The sequence below is a fragment of the Anser cygnoides genome, chromosome 3, assembly GCF_040182565.1.
Source record: "Anser cygnoides isolate HZ-2024a breed goose chromosome 3, Taihu_goose_T2T_genome, whole genome shotgun sequence".
In the NCBI taxonomy this organism is placed as follows: domain Eukaryota; kingdom Metazoa; phylum Chordata; class Aves; order Anseriformes; family Anatidae; genus Anser; species Anser cygnoides.
The window spans coordinates 5,105,983-5,124,924 of record NC_089875.1 but is presented as its reverse complement, the minus strand read 5'-3'; the positions used below and the strand labels follow the sequence as shown (position 1 = coordinate 5,124,924).

General features: G+C 47.7%; 2 protein-coding genes across 5 annotated transcripts in view; one reads left to right on the top strand and one right to left on the bottom strand.

Moving 5' to 3' along the window:
- Positions 1-18,942, bottom strand: part of PAK5 (p21 (RAC1) activated kinase 5) — a 312,051-nt gene that overhangs the window by 211,927 nt on the left and 81,182 nt on the right. The gene's annotated exons all lie outside the window — the stretch shown is intronic.
- Positions 11,540-18,942, top strand: part of SNAP25 (synaptosome associated protein 25) — a 62,526-nt gene continuing 55,123 nt past the window's right edge. For both annotated transcript variants that reach the window (XM_048060825.2, XM_048060826.2), the window contains exon 1: positions 11,540-11,711. The gene's annotated coding sequence lies outside the window, so the exon portion shown is untranslated. The remainder of the gene's footprint in view (positions 11,712-18,942) is intronic.

Below are 18,942 nucleotides of genomic sequence, written 5' to 3'. Positions count from 1 at the left end.
ACTGCAAATTTAGCAGGGATTTATTATTAGCTGGCTGAGACATGCAATTAAAATACGTTAGAAGATACCTAGGTGAATTCAGCACCTTGTGTGGATATGTAGCAACAAATTTGTTCTCCGGCAGTGTGTGGGAGAATTCCTCCCTGCTGTGGATTCATACCCAGTACCAGGCAAAGCTCCTCCAGCTTATTGCCAAATAAGCAGTGGGACTGGTGCATAGGATGGCAGCAGTCCCAATCTCTGTGCAGGAAGAAAACAGTGCCAGTGCTAATTTCTCATACAGGTAAACTAGATGCATCTCCTGTTCTCCAAGGAAATGTCATGCCAAATATTAATACACACAGGCTGCTTTTCCCTTCAGCCTGTGCTGTATAGTTTTCTGTTTATGGGTGAAGATAAACAGAAAGGTGCAGAGCCTTGACCCTCTCCCAAGACAAAATAACAACCAACATCCCCCCCCCAGACCATTACATAGAGTCAAATCCCAATACCTTTGCTCACAGCCAGAGTTTCCTTCAGCTTTTAATATGAATAAGGCTGTGCAAGGAATGATGACCCCATGCAATGAAGTTTTAAGTCTGTTTTGTTGAGCAGCCCCTGTGCTAACACAGGAGGGCACAGCAGCACTGCCCTACCCATGCAGGGTCACATCCCGGCTCCTAACAGAAGCACAGCTACATGGGGAACAAGGAAAGCAATGGAGAAGCCAAGAAAAATTCCTGGGAGGACTCCACAAAGCTAATCAGGCAGAAAGCTTAGCATATGATCCAGCTCCCCTGACACCAGTAAGGCAGCTCCTGCACTGGCCAGCTCTGCGCTGTCTCAATGTTTGGTCCATTTTCACCCCCTGCGGCTGGAGGCATAATGCAGAAAGCTGGGCGTTTAAACAGCTGAGAGCTAGAAAGCCAGGTTCCAAAGGACCAGATCACTTCTAATTTCTTTGAGTACTATGTGTTTGGGGCTGGATTCCCAATGAAGTCAAATAGCTGAGGTTCCTGACACACCAGCACTGCTGAAATCTCCCAGATGAATGATTCCTGCCTTGAAAGGACCTTGGCTCCAGCGTGAAGCTATTTCTGCCTTCGCGTGATCGATCCTGCAAGCCTGCTGGGTTTGTGCAGAAGATCTCGGATCAGCTGAAGGGTACGTTCTGCAGAGAGGCTCCAGCACCGAGACAGAAAGCAATGCACGTAGCAAGGCACTGGGGCCACATGCCAGGTGACTCACAGGAACAAGGGGAAGCTCATAAACCAAATGCAAGATCTTAACTACTGTCTAGGCCTTCCCTGCAGACCTTTCAGACTCAAGGGAGTCTTGTGGGGCATGCTTCCAGCCCTCTGGAAATAGGAGCAGCTCAGCTCCCTCTGCAGCACAACAGCCACAGTCCTGCCAGCCCCAGGGGCTCTGCACCACATCGGGGCATGGCTGGGAAGGCAGAACGGACATCCTGGAGAAAAACAGGAGGAACACAACCAGGATTTTTCATATTTAGACTTGCATGAAAGCAGATGTGACTGGGGGCACTGCTCAGCTGAATGTGTCCCCTGCTTTGGAGCCAGGGGTGAAGCTTCACCCCTTCTCCCCCTTCAACTATTATAATCAAGAGCCAGATATAAACGTAATCACATCTTAACCAGGCTTACATGGGTGCAGAGTGGTGGAAAACCCCACAGGAACAGATCATTCCTCCAAACACCTCATAACTGTTTCAGATCCACTACTGACGGAGTTTGGAATAAGAACAAGAGAAAAGCAAATGCTCAAGCATGTTTGGTATTGAGGGATATTCAGTCCTGTGACAGCACCCAAGTAGCGCTGAGAAGTGGAGATCGTATTGGGCACTCTGGTGGGGTTAAGCCTTTGAGCAGAATCCCTCCCTTCCTTAGGGGGAGAGAGAGATAACCAGCATAACCAGCCAATAGCTACACCAAAGGCTTACCCCTCCAGTCGTCCCCCCCCCCCCCTCCCCCCGGATGTAGGAAAAGACAAATAGCAAACGATAAATCTAAACCATGACCAGGAAAGGTGTGGGAAAGAGGCTGCTCTGCCTTGGAGGTGCTCCAAGGGCCACCCCACCCTTCATTCCTGGAGCAACCAAGGAACCCCAGCCCGCTTGCTAAGCACATGACTGCAGAGGTGATATCAAATCAATTTCCCACCCACCTCCCCCTGCAACTTTTCTTCTACCAAGACTCACAAAGCCTGCAGAGAAGCACATGAGGAGGCCCCAGCTCCTCTGCCCAGCCACAGAGCCACAATGACAGCCTTGCTCCCAGCACAGCAGTCAAGACCCACAGCACCCCATGAGCCCTCAACAGTGAGCAATGGGAGCACCAGATGCAACGGTCTACATCAGTCTCCCCGTTATCTGCAACACCATGCTCATGAGGAACATATTATTCACAAGCTATGGCTTAAGAACCATTGCTTCAACTGTAGTAAGCAACACTAAAGTAACAAGCCAAACAGAATTTATATGCATTATTTCTCTAGACACCTTTTAACTTCACCTCTTGCTTTGGAAAAATGCTGGGAGATGAATGAGGAAGCACCAGTCTCCCTGGACATCTTTCAGAAGCAGATTTGGTACAAGCCAGACAGGTGCACAGGCCTGCTCCGAGGCCAAGAGCAAGAGGCAGCATTGCTGGAGGCTCTGGTGGGAGCTGGGAAGGCAGCTGAGCCACATAATGAGGGCTGTAATGGGCTTCACAGGGGTCACATGGCAAGCACATCTACCTGGGGGTGCTCATTTGTGGTCTGTGCAAGCTCTGAGGGACCCCTCTTAATAAAGGGTCTTTTTTTTAAAAATTTTTTTATTTTGACAGGTGAGAGGTGCAGTCTAACTTGTGGGTGGCTGCTCAGACAGTCATCCAGTAACAAGGATCTCTCCAGCTCAGGAAACAATCTATAAAGAACTATTTAAGTGATCTAACAGCAATCCATACCATCCCACAGTCCAGAGCTGTCCACAGAAGTCCACAGGAAAACTCCTTTGGATTTTGGATTAAACGTCTACTTTGTCCAGTCCTTTGTTTTCTCACACAGCAAGAGCACACCATGATCAGACAAGATGAGAGCTTTCCCTCCAGTGTGTTAAATGCACCCCAGCCTGACCTTCAGCTCCCCCTGCCAAGCCAGGACTGGGCTTCGCAGTAGTGCAGGCTGTCAAGTATCATCACGCTCAAATGGTTGGTACCTGTGTGAGGTGTGTAGGGGGAGTAAATGAAGAAATGTAGATGAGGCAATAAGCTGACATCACCCAGGTTCAGCTGCGTGTTATTCACATGCCCATGCGAAAGCAAGGCGTACTAATTACTCAAGAAAAGCCCATATCATGCATATTTTGGAAATATACAGGCCAAAGAACACTCCTTAAAAAATGCTGGGAGCAAGAATTGGGTTAAGAGAAACAGAGTATTCCTCAGTGAGCTCTGGTTCCTCAAAATAATTTGAATGTTTTAGGTTTTCATGAGAGAAGGTAAAAATATTCCACATTCAGAAACTGGGAATTTCTTGACAGATTAACTCCTCACCTGCAAGTTTCTCCAGCAAGTTTCTCCATTAAAAAGTTATTTGCAGAACACAAGGAGGGAAGATGGGAAATTGAAATAACTCTCAGGAAGCTTCCAGGACAATTTTCACTTCCATTTAAGATTTTGGCCAAAAAGCAGAGAAATCACTTTTTCCAATCACGCTCAGGTATATTAAGAGATTGACCTGTAAATCCAGAGATGGACTTTCAGTTAGACTGATGCATGAAATGCATTTTTGCCTTAAAACAGGGTGAGAAACACTACCAGGTATAATTTAAACCTACTTCTACAACATATGAAAGGTGAAGGAAGACAAGGGTGAAAACCTTAAGCCAAATATCTTGCTGCTGTATCTCTAAACTCAGCCTTTCTATTGTACAGAGTAAGCCTGGCCTCCTTTGAGTCACCTGAATTATTCCAGATGCACAGCCATGTGACGGAAAGTCCAAATCATTGCCCAGAGGAGCACTTGCTGTTTCCCCTCAAGTAGGTTCCCTGACTGATATATTTCCCCTTTGGGCAAAGATTAAACAGACTCATCAGGTATTCCTGAGAGCCCTCGGTGACAAATGAGCCTCCAAGAGGATGAGCAAGCTCACATCTTCCCTTCATCCAACAAACAGAAACCTCCTCTCCAGGCAATTGCCCTGTTGCTTTCCGGGCTCTCCTCAGAGAGGTAAGTTACAGAGGCAGCACCAAGTCCCACTGCACTGAGTGCAGGCCAGATACATAGTAAACAGATTAAGAGAAAATATTTACTGACTTAATGGGGGGAGAAAAAGCAATTGGAACAGAGGCTCTCAGGGAAAAATACAACCGCAGCAGCACAGTGTTTTCTGTAGGCCACCACCAAGGACTGTGCTGCTCAGCCTTTACAAGGGGAGGTAACACTTCCATACCTCAGCCCAGAGCACTAACTTTCAAGGTGGAAGTGACTTTTTCCAGAATGGTACACAAAGACTAAGAAAAAGCCTCAGGTCCCTGCCCTTCTCCTAGAGCTTGGCCTCTTCCACTGCTCTGCACAGCCAGTAGCATGAGGCTTGGCCAAGGAGAAAGCACCATTTCTTGCACAGATGAGTGTAAATGAAAACCAGAGGAGTTACCCAACAGTCACAACTGGGTATGTACAATAACCTTGTTCTGATGTGCAGCATACACTTGTGGACTCCGTAAGGAACAGTAACTCAGCCTGTCTGACATACATAACAGCATTAATTAATCTAATCTGGAGCAACAGCTACCAGCGAGCCGCACAGCCTGTGTCTGCATACACTCGGGAAACAGATTAGGCCCATCAGCCCAAGCCCTCCGCTTTTGAATCCCCTGAGCCTGAAGTCCTTTAACAGCTCACCTGGAGCTGGACTCCAACTTCCTCCTCAGAGGGACTCAGCTCAACATCACATTTTCCATTGAAAGCAGCAGCAGGGGATGGCTTAGGCAGCCCTAGAGTAACATGGTCTCGTGGGCAAAAGAGTCCCTGGGTCAGTGCCTGCATTAAAAATCACATCAGCATGCTTGTCTGGGCTGCACATCTCGTGTCATTTAGTCTGAGGGTGATCTGAAATACTATTGCATGGCAATCAACAGCTCTCAGATAAATATTGCTAATACGTGGGGAAGCCTCTATTTTTTTTTTTTTTCTGGATTATTTCTAGAGGTGCCTGGAATGACTGCAAACTATTGCATCAACACTGTGCCATTCCTTCCCATGCATATCTAAGTACAGCCTATCCCCTTTGTAACGTTTTGTCATTCCATTGAACCAAAAATACAAATAATAGGGAGAGGGAAGCCATCCAACAACCTCACTTTCAGCTTCCTGAGTCATTTAGCCTCAACTTGAATTTTAACTACACAGTCAGGCAGCAGCACTAGCTGTTACATCAGGGCCTTGGAAGCAAAGGGAAAGGAGGAGGTGAAGCAAGCCCAGGAGACAGCCAAGAGGAAAACATCTTTAAAGCTCCCCTGAATCAGTGACACTTACCTGTTTGTACTCTTTTATGCCTCTGGGTTTCTCTGAAATGGAGAAGAGCAATTATGAAGTGACCCACTTTCCTCCTGTTTAGCGTAAGGAGGAAATGGGGGGAAGGGGAAGAAGGGGAGGAGAGGGAGAGTTGCAGAAGGAGAATATCAAAGGGGAGAGAGGGAAAGAAACTTGCAAAAGGTAGGAGGGTAAATTGTGATGACCCAGTTTAAAGGAAGAGCAGGAACTAGACCTACTAACAGTCAACACCTTCCCACACACTCCAAGGAAAGGAAACAGCAAGGGAGAGGAACAAACCTATTGCTCATAGCACTTTTTTGTGCTACAAGCTCATTACTCCAGGACAAACCTTGCACGGGGGAAGCTCCACAGCAAAAGAGGGGACTGCTCCCATCAACCTTTTTATCTGCTGGTTTGGTGGGTCAAATTCCAAACGCGAGGTCTCTATTTCCTCCCTTAAAACCTCACACAGTATGACCAAGTGCAACTCTAATGAAGTCAGTAGTGCTGCACCACTTCACGCCAGCCAAAACTGGTGAAATAGATAATGTAGTAAATATATGTATTCTATGTGTGGCAATTATAACCATAAAGGAAGGATTATCCATCCCCTTATCTCCAGGTGATTGTCACCAGCCAGCTTGCTGAACCCACCACAGCTCCACCAATTTCAAAGCCTACAAACCATGAATTGCACTTCTCCATCCTGTAAGTCTGCTCACAGTTTGAAATAGCTGGTGTTTCCTGCAAGTGAGCAATATTCCCAAAAGTATAACCACATTTTAAGTATACAATAAACCAGCAGGTTAACTTGCACTCACTTTAAGCTTAGTGGTCAGACACAGTAGATGGCCACAATTATGTGGGGAACTGCAAATAAATTAGCATTGCTCTACCGTATTTCTGTCCTCACACAAAAATTAGGCAAAAGAAACAGAATCGTTTTACTCAGTAGACTGTTAAATTTAACAGTGATGGGACATTAAAGAAGCCTTCAAAGGACAAATTTGAAGGTCTGTTTTCCAACTACTATCCTACATCTTTGTTGTTGTTTTCAGAGGCAGAAAGTGCCCCCGATGCTGTAGGGCAGTGAGTGCACGAGGCACCGGCCCGCCATGGCTGCTGGGAGCTCAGGGTCCCTGCTCCAGTCGCTGGCTGGGTTGCAGCTGAATGTCGAGACTTTGTTTCTGCAGCTCACAGCTTGAGGTAGTTGGAGCTGGACTCCAAGCGGCTGGCACCTCCCTCCTTTTTCCAGGCTTGAAGGTAAGGCCCGTTTGGGAACAGCTTTACCCAAACAGGCCTTACCTGGATGGTGTTGGCAATGCCCAGCAATGCAGCTGAAGGAGCAGCAGGTGTTTTGAGATCAAACAGAAACCCCTTGTGCCTTTAGGTGGCTTCAGGTCTGCACAGCAGCTAGGAGCGGTTTTATCCCAGGCTTGATGTTCACACCTCTCAGTGCAGCCTTCTGTCCTTTCTTTAATTCGGCTGTTAGACAAGTTTTGAAATGGTTCCCAAGCTAAAGTCACATGCACAGGAGAGGAATTCAAATCCAACGAGGATTTATTTTATTAAAGCAAAGATTGCTGTAATGAAAAATGGAGTTGAACCCTTACCTGCTGTCTCTCTCACAGGCACTGACACACTTGTGTGTATACCCACTTTTGTCCATAAAACTTAGAATAAAAGGTCCTATTGTCCCTTCCTCACATCCCATACCCTTGTCACTCTCTCTGTGCCTGGTGTGACTTGCGCAGAGCCTTCTTCTCACATCAGGAATAAGGTGAAGCTTTATCATGCATCCTGGTAGCACACCACTATGGGGCTGATTCTGAATGTGGAGCCTCCTCATGCTATGAGACATCTCCCTAGGAGAAGGAAGGCTCCTCTGTCCCTCTCTGCCGTGCTTGCTAGAGTTACCCAGTTGGCGGGGATGTTTCCCTTCTGGAACCTGAGGGCCTACAGCTCATCCCTCTGAGCCTGAGGACAGCGGCCTCCTTTTCAACTGCTTCCCATGCCTTGCTGTTGAGCCTGGCCTAAAACCCCCATTGCAAGGCTCCTGGAGACCTCAGGCCAGTCACACCTCCACGCCAAATCATAATACCCAGAGATTTGATTATGCTGTGGCTATTGCCCCTTTACATGTTGGATAATAGATATTAAAGACTGGCATTGTGGGAAATGCCTTGGTCAAAGCACGCTGCGTAGCTGTGGGAAGGCACCCAGCCAGGGCTGTGGGACGTGGGGTCAGCAGCGGGCACTCAGATCCACTGAATATTTAAGTCCTAATTGTTCATCAAGCAGCTCATGAGGAATCAGATACCAAAGCACTTTGGGATATGGCTCTGCATGTCTGAAAGAGTAAGCAGGAAATCAGCGGGGACTTGTCTCCGAGGGTTTATGTTAAAATCTTCTTTTAAATCTCTCTACTTTTGAACAAAAGCCTCAGAGGAATCTTGGCTTGGTTTGAATTGGGGCACCCTATCATCGACAGGTCCTTAGAAAAGCCCACAGATTAACTGTGTATCTAGAGAATCTGAAAATGCAGAGAAAAAAAAAAGTAACTTGGGCCTAGCTACTCCCTCAGACTTGACTAGAAGCAGCCTGGGGCACACAGATGCAACTGCCACTGATGGCCAAAATTCACTAGTTACATAAACAGCAGTAAATTCCACAAAATGATTAGAAACTGGGCATAAAGGGCTCAATCCTCAAACTGGTCCAATTGCCCAGCCTTTTAGAGGCTGGGGCATGGTTTGACATCTACGTCCAGGAAAATGCAGAAATCGGAGAGGCTATGAAATGTTCACTGCCAAAGCAGGCGCGTTTTTCTCCTCTCCTTCTTTGACTAGTTCAGTTAGGATTTATTTCCCATCCACATACTTGAGGCACAGATGAGCGGCACTTGGATAAAGAGGGTATTTCCCTCTGCTTAGAGAAAATGGAAATGCCTGGGGCAGGTGGAGGGGACCAAGGCAGTCTCTGTGTTACATCCGACTTGGGGAGAGCCCGGGAATTAACATCCAGGACCTGGTGGCACTGCTCAGCATTTTGGCATTGCATTTGCTTTCTGCCTCACTGCACAGCTCTGCAGCATGCAGGCACGCGGGCTGGAGGCTGAAGGTGATTCTGTGAGCAGCCAGTGAGCTTCCACTGCGATCAGACCTCAGATTGTGGACAAAAAAGGGTTGTTGTTTCCTCCCTGCTAACGTGCTGCAGGATCTGCCCTTCGCTGGCTCCTGGCCGGTAAGATGGGAACCCACATCACGGGAACCCACAGCATGCCACTCACACAAGCAAAAGCATGTTCCCCGTCTCATTATTCCTGGGCTGTGCCCACAGGTACTAGTTGTTCAGCTTACTGAACATTTGCCTGAATAACTGGGAGGGAGCTGAATCATTCTTAGAGCAAATTCCGGTTTTCTCTCTCTTCCTACTTCATTTTCAGGCTTCACTTCTCACAGCTCTCCTGTACCCAGCGTGAAATGAGTGTTTAAATACTATCAGATAAAGTCAATAAACTCCCGATGTGTCTTTTTTTTTTTTTTTTAAATACCATCCTCCAATGATGCTAGCGAATCAGCTAAAATTGCTTAGTAGCACTTATTGCGACAGAAATCCCGGTGCTGTGGTGCAAAAGGCTGCCCCCCTCTGCATCTCCTGGGGTAGAGGCATAGACTCTCTCAGCTTAAAAATAACTGTAGGAAAGGTAGCTGTTCCTACCAAGCTTAATGGGCAATGTTCATGATCCATTTAATGATTCTGCCTTCTGTTGTTTTATTAAAATACGTGATTTCTGCTGCAGCAGAGCTTGAAAATTAATCTTAAATGGACTCCAGTTTTCTCACTGGAAACCTACCTCTCCTCCTCCCACCCCCTCCTTCCTCTGTCTTCCTTTTGCCATCCTTTAGCCCTCTTTCTCGAAGTTATGCTGCATTTTACTTTGCCTTCACTGCATTTTCCTCCCAGGCTTTTGACACCAGGAGCCAAATTCATCCCTGCTGGTATCCAATGGACTGAAATTCTTCTCAAAGGCGTTATTCAGCTGAATCCAGACACAGCCAGGATTTTGCAGTGCTGGTGGCTTAGTCAGAACAACAGTTTATAATTTCTCTTTCGCTTCCCTTATCTCCCATCAATATGAATATTTAATAAGACCTAGTATTGCTCTCTTGAAAATCGTACTTCATTTCAAAACCACCTATCAGACAAGCCGTCTGAAAATTTCTTCTTAACTTTCTGTGTGCACTAGAAACTCGCAAGGCACAACGCATGCACATGGACAGCCTGGATTTCAGACCGAGCCGTGCTCTGGGATTCCTCCTGCCATCTGCACTGCATGCCGAACTGAAGTGCTGGGTACTCTTACCCCATGAGCCAGCCAGGAAAGGTTTGCCTTCCCAAACTGCCATTTATGATGCTAAATCTGTGCCCTCGTCAGGCTGAAGAGGGCTGCTGTTCCAGATTCCCCGCCTAGGAGGGGGGGTGTCTGCAGAGCGTTAATCTTACGCTGCCAGTCTGCCTTTACAGCCCTTAAACCTGACAGGTTCTCTCCTTCCCTGCGGTTTTCATGTGCACAGCTCATTAGATACTCTAATGCAGCAGGGAGCCCCTCTTGCCTGAGAATTCCTTTGTCGTATATTTAGCAAACTTTTGACTGTTTCCTTCCAAATGAGACTGAAGGACATATTTTCGTAGGAGAGGGTGAGAATTGCAAAGCACGATCTACAATCACGTTTTTCTGTGGGGAACTACAGAGCAGGGGAGGAGGAATCACCGCAGCTCTCCTTCCCCCCGCGCCTTCCCTCCCGTCCCGCCCCCACCCCCGTACAACCATAACACGAGATGAACACGCTCCAAAATACAGCTGCATAGCCTTCCCTCTCTTCCGGTTTTCCCTGCCATGGCAAAAGGGAGAAAAAAAAATGATTAGGGTAGAATTATCGCTAATGTGGGACTGATATTTTGACTCTCCGTCATCCGCAGACTATTTAGAAAAGCCTTTAGCAGGGTGTCAGAGTTAAACATAGCCAGTGCTCGATGATTGCTCACAAGAGAGGCTCAGCCAAGGAAGACGGAGGCATCTCTGCTCATCTGTAGGTCTGGATGGTTCCACAAATGAACGCACGAAGGCTTGTGGAATAGAAAGGAAGGGATCACTGAGGTTACGAAAGAGTGTCGCACTTCAGATGCAATCCCCATCCTTCATTAAATTCCCCATTAAGAGATACCTTTTACAAAAAGACAGCATTTTGTATGAAATTAAATGATTTCCTCCCCATTAGAAATCACACTAGAGACAGCTCCATTTGCTCCAAATTAGGTACACTCTGAACGAAAATTTTAATTAATCCGTGATAAATAAGCCAGTCTCTTTCCTGGAACAGAATTACTGTTTTCCTCCTCGGTGGCAGTGGGATGTTCTCTCTCTGCCGTGTGCATGCACGTCTGTGCCTGGGCTTTTATTATTATTATTATTTTTGTCTTATCTTTCTCTCTCTTATTTTTGAACCTGTCCCTCAAATGATCGGTTACAGCACACGTCCTTAACCGCGGATTTCCTTGTGTTTGGCTGCTCTTACTCGGGGGGGGGGGGGGGGGGGGGGGGGGAGGCGAGGGGGGAACAACCAGACCAACGCACCCAGACCCCCGGAAGGATGCTCCGAGAAATAAAAAGAGGGAGAGAAGGAAGAATTTGCACATAAAAATAGAAGCCCACGTAGACTGGCCATATATGGAGTACCGGGGACTTCGGAGGGATACCCTCTTCGGACCACCCCTTTGGCGGAGGAAATGGCTGCAGCGGGAGGCCCCCTTCCCCCCTCCCCGGGCGGTTCAGCCCCCGGCCATGGGGCCAGGGCCGGGGCTGGGGCCAGGGCCGTGTAGGGGCGGCGGAGGGGCGGCGGGGCCTCCCGGCCGCCGGAGCGCGGTGCGGCGGCGGCGGCGATGACTCAAAGCCGCCCGGGCCCCGCTCTGCCCCCCGCCCGCTCCCTCCTCCCCTCTCCGCTTCTCCCCCCCCGACCCCCCCGCCGGGAAGGGCTATTAAAAGCTGCTGACGTAGGAGCGGACGGCCATCTTTGATGAGGGCACGGCTCCCGGTCCATTGAAGAAGGAGCCCCGCAGGTCAGCAGCGGCTGTCCTTGCCTCCCAGCTGCGGCACCGAGCACCGACCCCGGCGGAGCACTGCACAAACCCAGGTACGGGCGGGGGGGCACCGGGGCACCGGCTGCGCAGGGGGGAGGGGGCCGTGAAAACGAAGCGAGAAAAGGTGTGATTTAAGGAGGAACCCGCTAGGCATTTTGTCCGCAGCCTCTCGGCTGCCGCAGGGCTGGAGGAAGGCGAGGGTGCGACGCCGCCAGCCTCATCCCCGGCTGGACCAGGGGGGAGGGAGCCGAGCTCTGCCTCTCCGCCGTGCCGGGCTGCCTCGGGGGGGCCGGGAGGCCGGAGGAGAAGGGGAACAAACCTCCATCCTCGGGGGGGCCGGGAGGAGCGGGCTGCGGGCTCCCGGGGGCTGCGCTGCGGCCGCGCGGGCACTGCAGCGCCCTTCCCGCAGCGCGGCGCCGTCAGCACCGCGGACAGCGGCGGCGGGAGGGGGGCTTCAGCACCACGGACAGCTCCGGGGCACCGGCCCCCCGGCAGCCGGGGGTCGGCCCTTCAGCACCACGGACAGCTCCGGGGCTCGGCCCCTTAGCTCCGGGGCTGTGTCCCTTCAGCACCACGGACAGCTCCCGGGGCAGCTCCGCGCGGGGCCCGCCGCAGGCAGCGCGCAGGCGGAGGCGGGCGCGCTGCAGAGCCCTGCGGCTCCGACACCCCCCCAAACACACACACACCCCTCGACAGACAACCCCCCCTTACTGCCCCAAGCTGGCTCTTCCCCGGACGGGACCTCGGGCACAAAGCGTTGTGGGTTTGTGGGGTCTGACGGTGCCTCGACGTGATAATTTTTTAAAAGTTATTAATAATAATAATAATAATAAAATGTATATAGGGCGGGATGGCGGAATTGCGCGGCGTTCGGCCTCTCTCCCAGCCCGCTGGTGGGTGGCCTAAGGGCAGCGGGGTTACATAACCCTCGGTCTGGGGGCTCTGCAGCCTTGGGACAGGGGCACTGAGCCCCCTACGCAATGCGACACCCCCGGCTCCCCCGGCCCTCTCCCCTCTGTCCTTCCTGCTGCCCTGCACCCCAGTTTTCCGGTTCCCATGGGCGCAGCTCGCTACTGGCAAAGTTGGGAACTTTGCTGCTTGCTGCAGGGCGAATAAACAAGGGGAGAAAGGGGGAGCGGGCTGGGTGTCCAGACACTGCGCCGCGTAGCTGCGTCAAACGAGGGCCGCGGGATCTGCCAGATTTACGTGCTTGGCTTGAGTAATTGCTGCTGGTTTCATTCCCAGCTGAAAAGGGGGCGGGGGGGGGAGGGGGGGGGGGAAGGCTGGTCTGCGGTGGAGCCCGGGGGTGGCACAGCAGCCCCGCAAACCGTACCTGGCTGCAGCATCCACAAGGACGTACCTGTCCCTCTCCTCCCCATGCCGTCCTGGCTCTGGGCATGGAGCAGCTCTCCCAGCACCACGACAACACGAGGCTGGTGTCGGGCAGTCACCTCTGTGGGGTCCCAGGGAAGGGCTGGGGCCAGCCAGGAGGCTGCGAGTGCTCCAGAGGGTACGGCTGGGGAAGCAGCTCCGTCCCAGGGCACCCGTCTCCCTGCATGTCACTACATCATGGCCAGAGATGCCAGTCTAGGAAAAAAGCAGCAGTGGTTTTCTGTTGCTTCTGCGTAGTGCAGAAGGGGTCAGCCAGGAGGACACCGCTGAAGAGTTTGATACCTAGGGCGAGTGACAAAGAGCCTGCAGAAGTCACAAAAAAAAAAAAAAAAAAAAAAAAAAAAAGAAAAGGTGCAAGCAGGACTGTTTGGAAGAGCAAGAGCTTGAGGCTGCCACTGAAGTCAAGAGGACTTGCAGAAACTCAGCATGTTACGAAACAAAATGCAGCTAAATAGCAACCCCCAAATAAATGTAGTTTAACTTTCTACAGCTAACTAGAAAATTAGAGTGGGATATCCAAGAGCAGTCAGGACCAGGCTCTGTGACCATTGCACTCACGGGGGCAGGAAAATAAAGAACAGCAGAATCCAGCCAGCACCAAGCCCTCAAAATATATCTAATGAGACACAGCTCCAATTTGCCGATTTATTGCACTGGAGGTGGGAGCTGCTTTTCAGGTCAATGGAAAGCTTTTCATTCATTTCCATACGCTTTGGGCATGGCAACAAATAGCAAGATTAAATTGCTAAGGCAAATAAAGCACAGTCTATGCCTAATGCTTGCACTGCTTTAACTGAACAAGGTAACTAATCAACATACTTCCCTCTTGGTATTAACAACTTAAGCAATTTTTAGGCTTTTGTGTCACAAGGCTACAGCTTCTGCATATGTAGCAACCCTCGGGGAAAAAAGGAAAATATATTGCAGAGTGCAGAGCTCACTTTGTTAACAGTTTCTTTTCTCAGGAACGTAGGAAAGCCTAGGAAGAGAGGGAATTGGTTTACATTTACCCTGGCTCTTCACACAATTACTCTTTTTCTGATAATTTTTCCTGAATCTCTCATAAGTCTTTATAATATAATCACAGTACTTTCATTTATACATATCTAAACACAGGCTCGCACACACATATTTCAGAAATTTCTAGGGTTAGAAGCCAGGTAAAACCACAACAAATGTAGACTGACTTTGGCCTTCACTATTTTTCTGCCTGGGAAGTTTCTTCCACCACTACAAACACAGTCACCTTTGGGCTGGGCGGGTGCCAGGTAACCTGTAACAGTAGAATTGTTTGAGCTTTTGAGAGCATCTAACGGAGAGAAGAAAAACGCATTGCTTGAGAACTGCAGCAGGATGCAGGGCTCAGGCAGATCACAATTACCTCCAGGAAGCTCGACTTTGGAGCAGGCACAAGGGCTCACATATCTACTCCTGGGAGAATTGGATATAGTTTGTCAAGGCCATCAGTTGTCAGAGAATAGTTAATTTCTTTTGCCCCGTCATTTTTGAGCCTTAACGGATATCTGTGCCCTTAGCTTTGATAAACTCTGTCTTTCTTCCTTACTGACTTTGCAGATTCAGCTCCTGCATCGAATTATAACAAACACTGAAATAAACAAATTGTGTTCCTAGCTCTCGTCTATCGCCCCTTTGTTACTGCCTCCACAAATACGCAGATACGCACTCCCACCAGCAAAAGCTGCTTCTCATCAGATGATAATTGTCAATATGCTGTTCCACATCCCACTGCATTTTCTAGGACTTTGCTTTCTACTGGGCACAAACAGAATTCAACTCCATAGGCTCACAGTTGTTCCTTCCTGCTTTACGATCATCCTATGGCTGATGTTGTGAGACTCAAAATGGCTTGAGCATTAGCGGGTTGGAGTGGCCTAGAGGAAGTGTTTGGACCATTTGCCCTGGTATTCGAGAATGAAGTTTAGATTTGCCTTTACATCTTTCATTGTTTTTGCTTGCTATTTCCTCCTCTCTTACCTCATCTTTGTGCCCACCTGCAATCTTCTTTTCCTTGTTTTAAAGAGCACCATAATGAAAGAAACAAACTTGGACAAAGGATTAACACCCTGATGGGCAGAGAGCTGAATGTGGAATTCTGATTTTGATTATTCCAAGGTGTCTTATCCAAAGCCAGATGAAATCAAGGAAACTACTTCCAGTGGTAACTTTGGATGAGGCTCTGAATAAGCTCGTCAGTCAGGCTGCATGGTGCTAGAGATAAGCACAGGGTATGGAAAACATCTTGCTCCCAGCAATGGGCATGTATTGATTAGCCCTGCAGTCCAAGAGGAAATCCTGCACGTCATTTTGTGGGACTTGTAACAGAGACGACATTTAGTAGTTCAGGTTTTTCAAAGGGAAAAAAGTGGTGTGGATATATCCCCTCTGAAATATAGTGGCACACTGTAATATTGAAGAGAATTCAATAATTGCATTACATCTTTTGCTTTTTCCCTTTCCTTCCTTCCTTCCTTCCTTCCTTCTTTTCTTTTTTCTTTCTTTCTTTCTTTCTTTCTTGAGAGATAAGGTATCTCATTCACTGAAGAAAGCTGTACTCTAGTACAAGCATGTGGAGAAGAAAGAAAGAAATACTGAGTAATTAATTATGGTTGTTTCTGGCCTTTGAAAGCTTTTTTTTTTTTTTTTTTTTTTTAAGCTAACAATGCACCATTTCTCTTTTTATAGGGGATTTAACTTATTATTGGGCCACACTGTTGATTGGTGTGCATTGGCATACCTGAGTGCTGCGTTATACTGCAAGCTGATGAATTCCCGAGCTGTGGCTCACCATTCATGTTTTAAAACAGAAAGCCGTGTACTTGCTGAAGGAGTGCTTTTTTTTCTAGGAACAGAAGTATCTCGAAATGGTTTTCCCCCAAACCCTATTTGCACCAGTCTGGTTGTTCGTTGTCGCAGATTCTCAGACAACGTTCAAGTAGCTGTCTGCCTCACGAACGGTGACAGCAAGCAATGATGAAGCAGTGGAGCGGGAATACTGCATGTTCTGGCTGTATTTCAGGTTGGGTTCTGCTGCACTCTGCTGGTATATAACTTCAGCAGAACTTTTTCGATGCTGTAAAACCCAGGAACACAGTCAAGTTTTCCCCAGGTGCACATTTGTGTGCAGAAAAAGTCAGAACTGTATAAATGAATGTGTAATAAAATGAAACCTGCACTTTCAGGTGAATTGATGTGGTCTGATTTCACGGACTGCATTTCCTAGCAGTACTCATTCATTCTTTCCCCACTGGGAAGTAATGGAAAGTTTTTGTGCATTCCAATAAATACACAGGAAAATTATGCATCTTCCCCCAAGTCCTTTAAGGCAGTGTTTTTAATTCTTTGGCTACTCAGCCACATTGCTGGTGCAGTAGAACAAAGTCAAAGCAAAGTCTTACTGTACACATTTCTAAACCAGAAAGAGAACTTTTTTAATACATTTTTATACGTTATAGCGTACTTTGTGCTTTTAATATGATGGAGTTATTCTACCAGAGTTTACTGGCAGAATTCACTAGCAAAATTATAGTTACCAGAGCCTGTGTCGGTGCTAATAACTAAAACGCATATCTTAGACCATGATTATAGAAGGATGCTTCATGTACGTGATTTTTAAAATTATTGCAAGATTTCCTATTTCTTACTCAGAAGCTACCAAATGACAGGGAGTTGCACATGCAGAGGCACTAAAGAGTGTTTTCTGGGGCACGTTTGCGATTTCCTATTGATCACTTCCATCTCCTACATTTTCTCAGTTCTGTATTCTCACTAAAAATCCCAGCCTGCGAATCTCCAAATGCTTTCACAGTCACCGGCCTGTAAAAGAGACTAGAGCACTACTGCAGAGTGGGCTGAAAACTGAAGGCTCTGATCACATCGCAGCTATGGTGTTTGTCACAAGTTCTTCATTTGTTATATTACTCTCCACCCCAATAGAGGAACTCTGTTTCTCAGTTGCAATGCATTTTTACCAGACAAAGTAGATTTGTTTTTCATACAAACCAGCAATTTGGAAGATGTGCCAACTGCTCCTTTGGTTCCTTCCCCTCTCCTGGAAATTATAGCTCACGGTGGAACTGCACACACACCAGTTCATTGATCTGCCCTACAGAGGTAAACATTTCCTCCAGCTACTCTAAAAAATGTCATGAAACAAAAGTATACTTCAGAAGAGCTGATCTGTCAAAATAGCGTTACCATTCACTGATTTTTTTAAAACAGGAACAGAAGTCTTCCATGCATATTTAAGTATCTTTTAAAAGAAAATGTACTAAAATTAACTTCACCACGCTTCAGATGCAAATGAAAGTTTTCTTTCCCCCCTCCGTGTCAGTATTTTTGGTTTAGTCTTGTTCTCATTCACATCCTTAGACACCTCACCATTTACCTCACAGGGCCTCAGACGAGCTGTCATTTCTGTAGGCACGAGGGAGTCACTGTTTGATTCAGCCCTGCGTTGCTCCCGCCTGGCTGGCCTCTGTTCCACCTGCACACACGGGCACGCACCTCACAGAGCTCAAGCAGTGCTGACCCCATAGGTGACCCACATTGTTCGGTGAGAAGTTTCTGTTGTCTGTTTATTAGGCACAGCCATCTCTCATGAACGATTTGTTCTTGCAGGAAGCACTGAGAAAGCTATCACAGTTTGCGTGGACTAGGGATGTTCAGTCATTTTAGCTTCAGATATTGTTGCTTAGTGATTAAAGCACAGGGTCTGCACATAGAATATTGGGATTCAGGTGGAAGTATCACACACTAGATAAATATAACCTTTGTCAAGTGCCTCAATTACCTTCACAAGAAAGAACTGAGATTAAAACAACTTTTAGTTTGCATTCCACAGCTTCAGGTGCAGGACAAGTATTCCATATCTTTGGAAGGATATTTTTATGTATGTTGGAGCACAGCAGTCTCCACTGCCTCATGTTGGTGACCTAAAAATTGACCCATGCAACATTCTCCCAATGTGGGTGTGTATCACTTACTTTGCCTTCAAGGGAATGGTACAAATGATTGTCCCCTCCAAGTGGGTGGGAGGCTTGGCTGGAAGGCACCAGATAGTACCAGAACATTCGTACCACATTCATAGCAGCAAGAGGAGAAAACGATCTCAGGCCAGAGGGCAGATGGAACAGTCACATTTGGTTGTGCTCCCATGGCCAGACGTAACAGGCCACGAGAGCGGGGCTGAGCCCTTTTTGTTCAACAGCACCAGTGCCAAACTGGCAAGGCGACAGCTGAATATACAACTCGGACATGTTTCATGAATATTTGAACATTTCAGCCAAACATTTGCTTTTCCGGAGAGCATTCACCTAAGTGACACTCAAGTATGTGAAAAGTCCTCAAGAAACAAACTGAGGTATGCGAAGCCAATTAAACCGGAATTCACCGCTGACTTCTAACAGCCCTTCTCCCCAGAGAAGCATTTGTTTTATTTGCTCAGCTGTATGGGAACGTGTATTGGTTGCCTAACCTTTTGAAGGATTTCCTACAGGTTTTTGCCATTAAAAACATGTTCTTGAGATATGGCACCCATTTTTCTGATTCTTGATAATACACATCTTTTATTATACCAACAAGGGTAGCGGGGACAGAAAGGCCAACGGCAGCAAATGGTTTTAAAATGCCTCTTGATAAATTCATGAAGGGGATTATATGTTGGTGGTCACAAGAGACTAGACCAGAAAAGGCAGCAAGTCCCTTCAAGTCTGATTTTCCTAAGAGGTTTTCCTTATTTAAAAAAAAAAAAAAAGAGAGAGTGAAAAAAAAAAAGAAAGAAAGAAAGAAAAAGAAAGGCCTGGATGGCTCTCTGCTCTGGTGGAGGCTTGTCAGTTTAGCTTATTTTAGGGTTGAGCACAGCAAGAAAGAGAC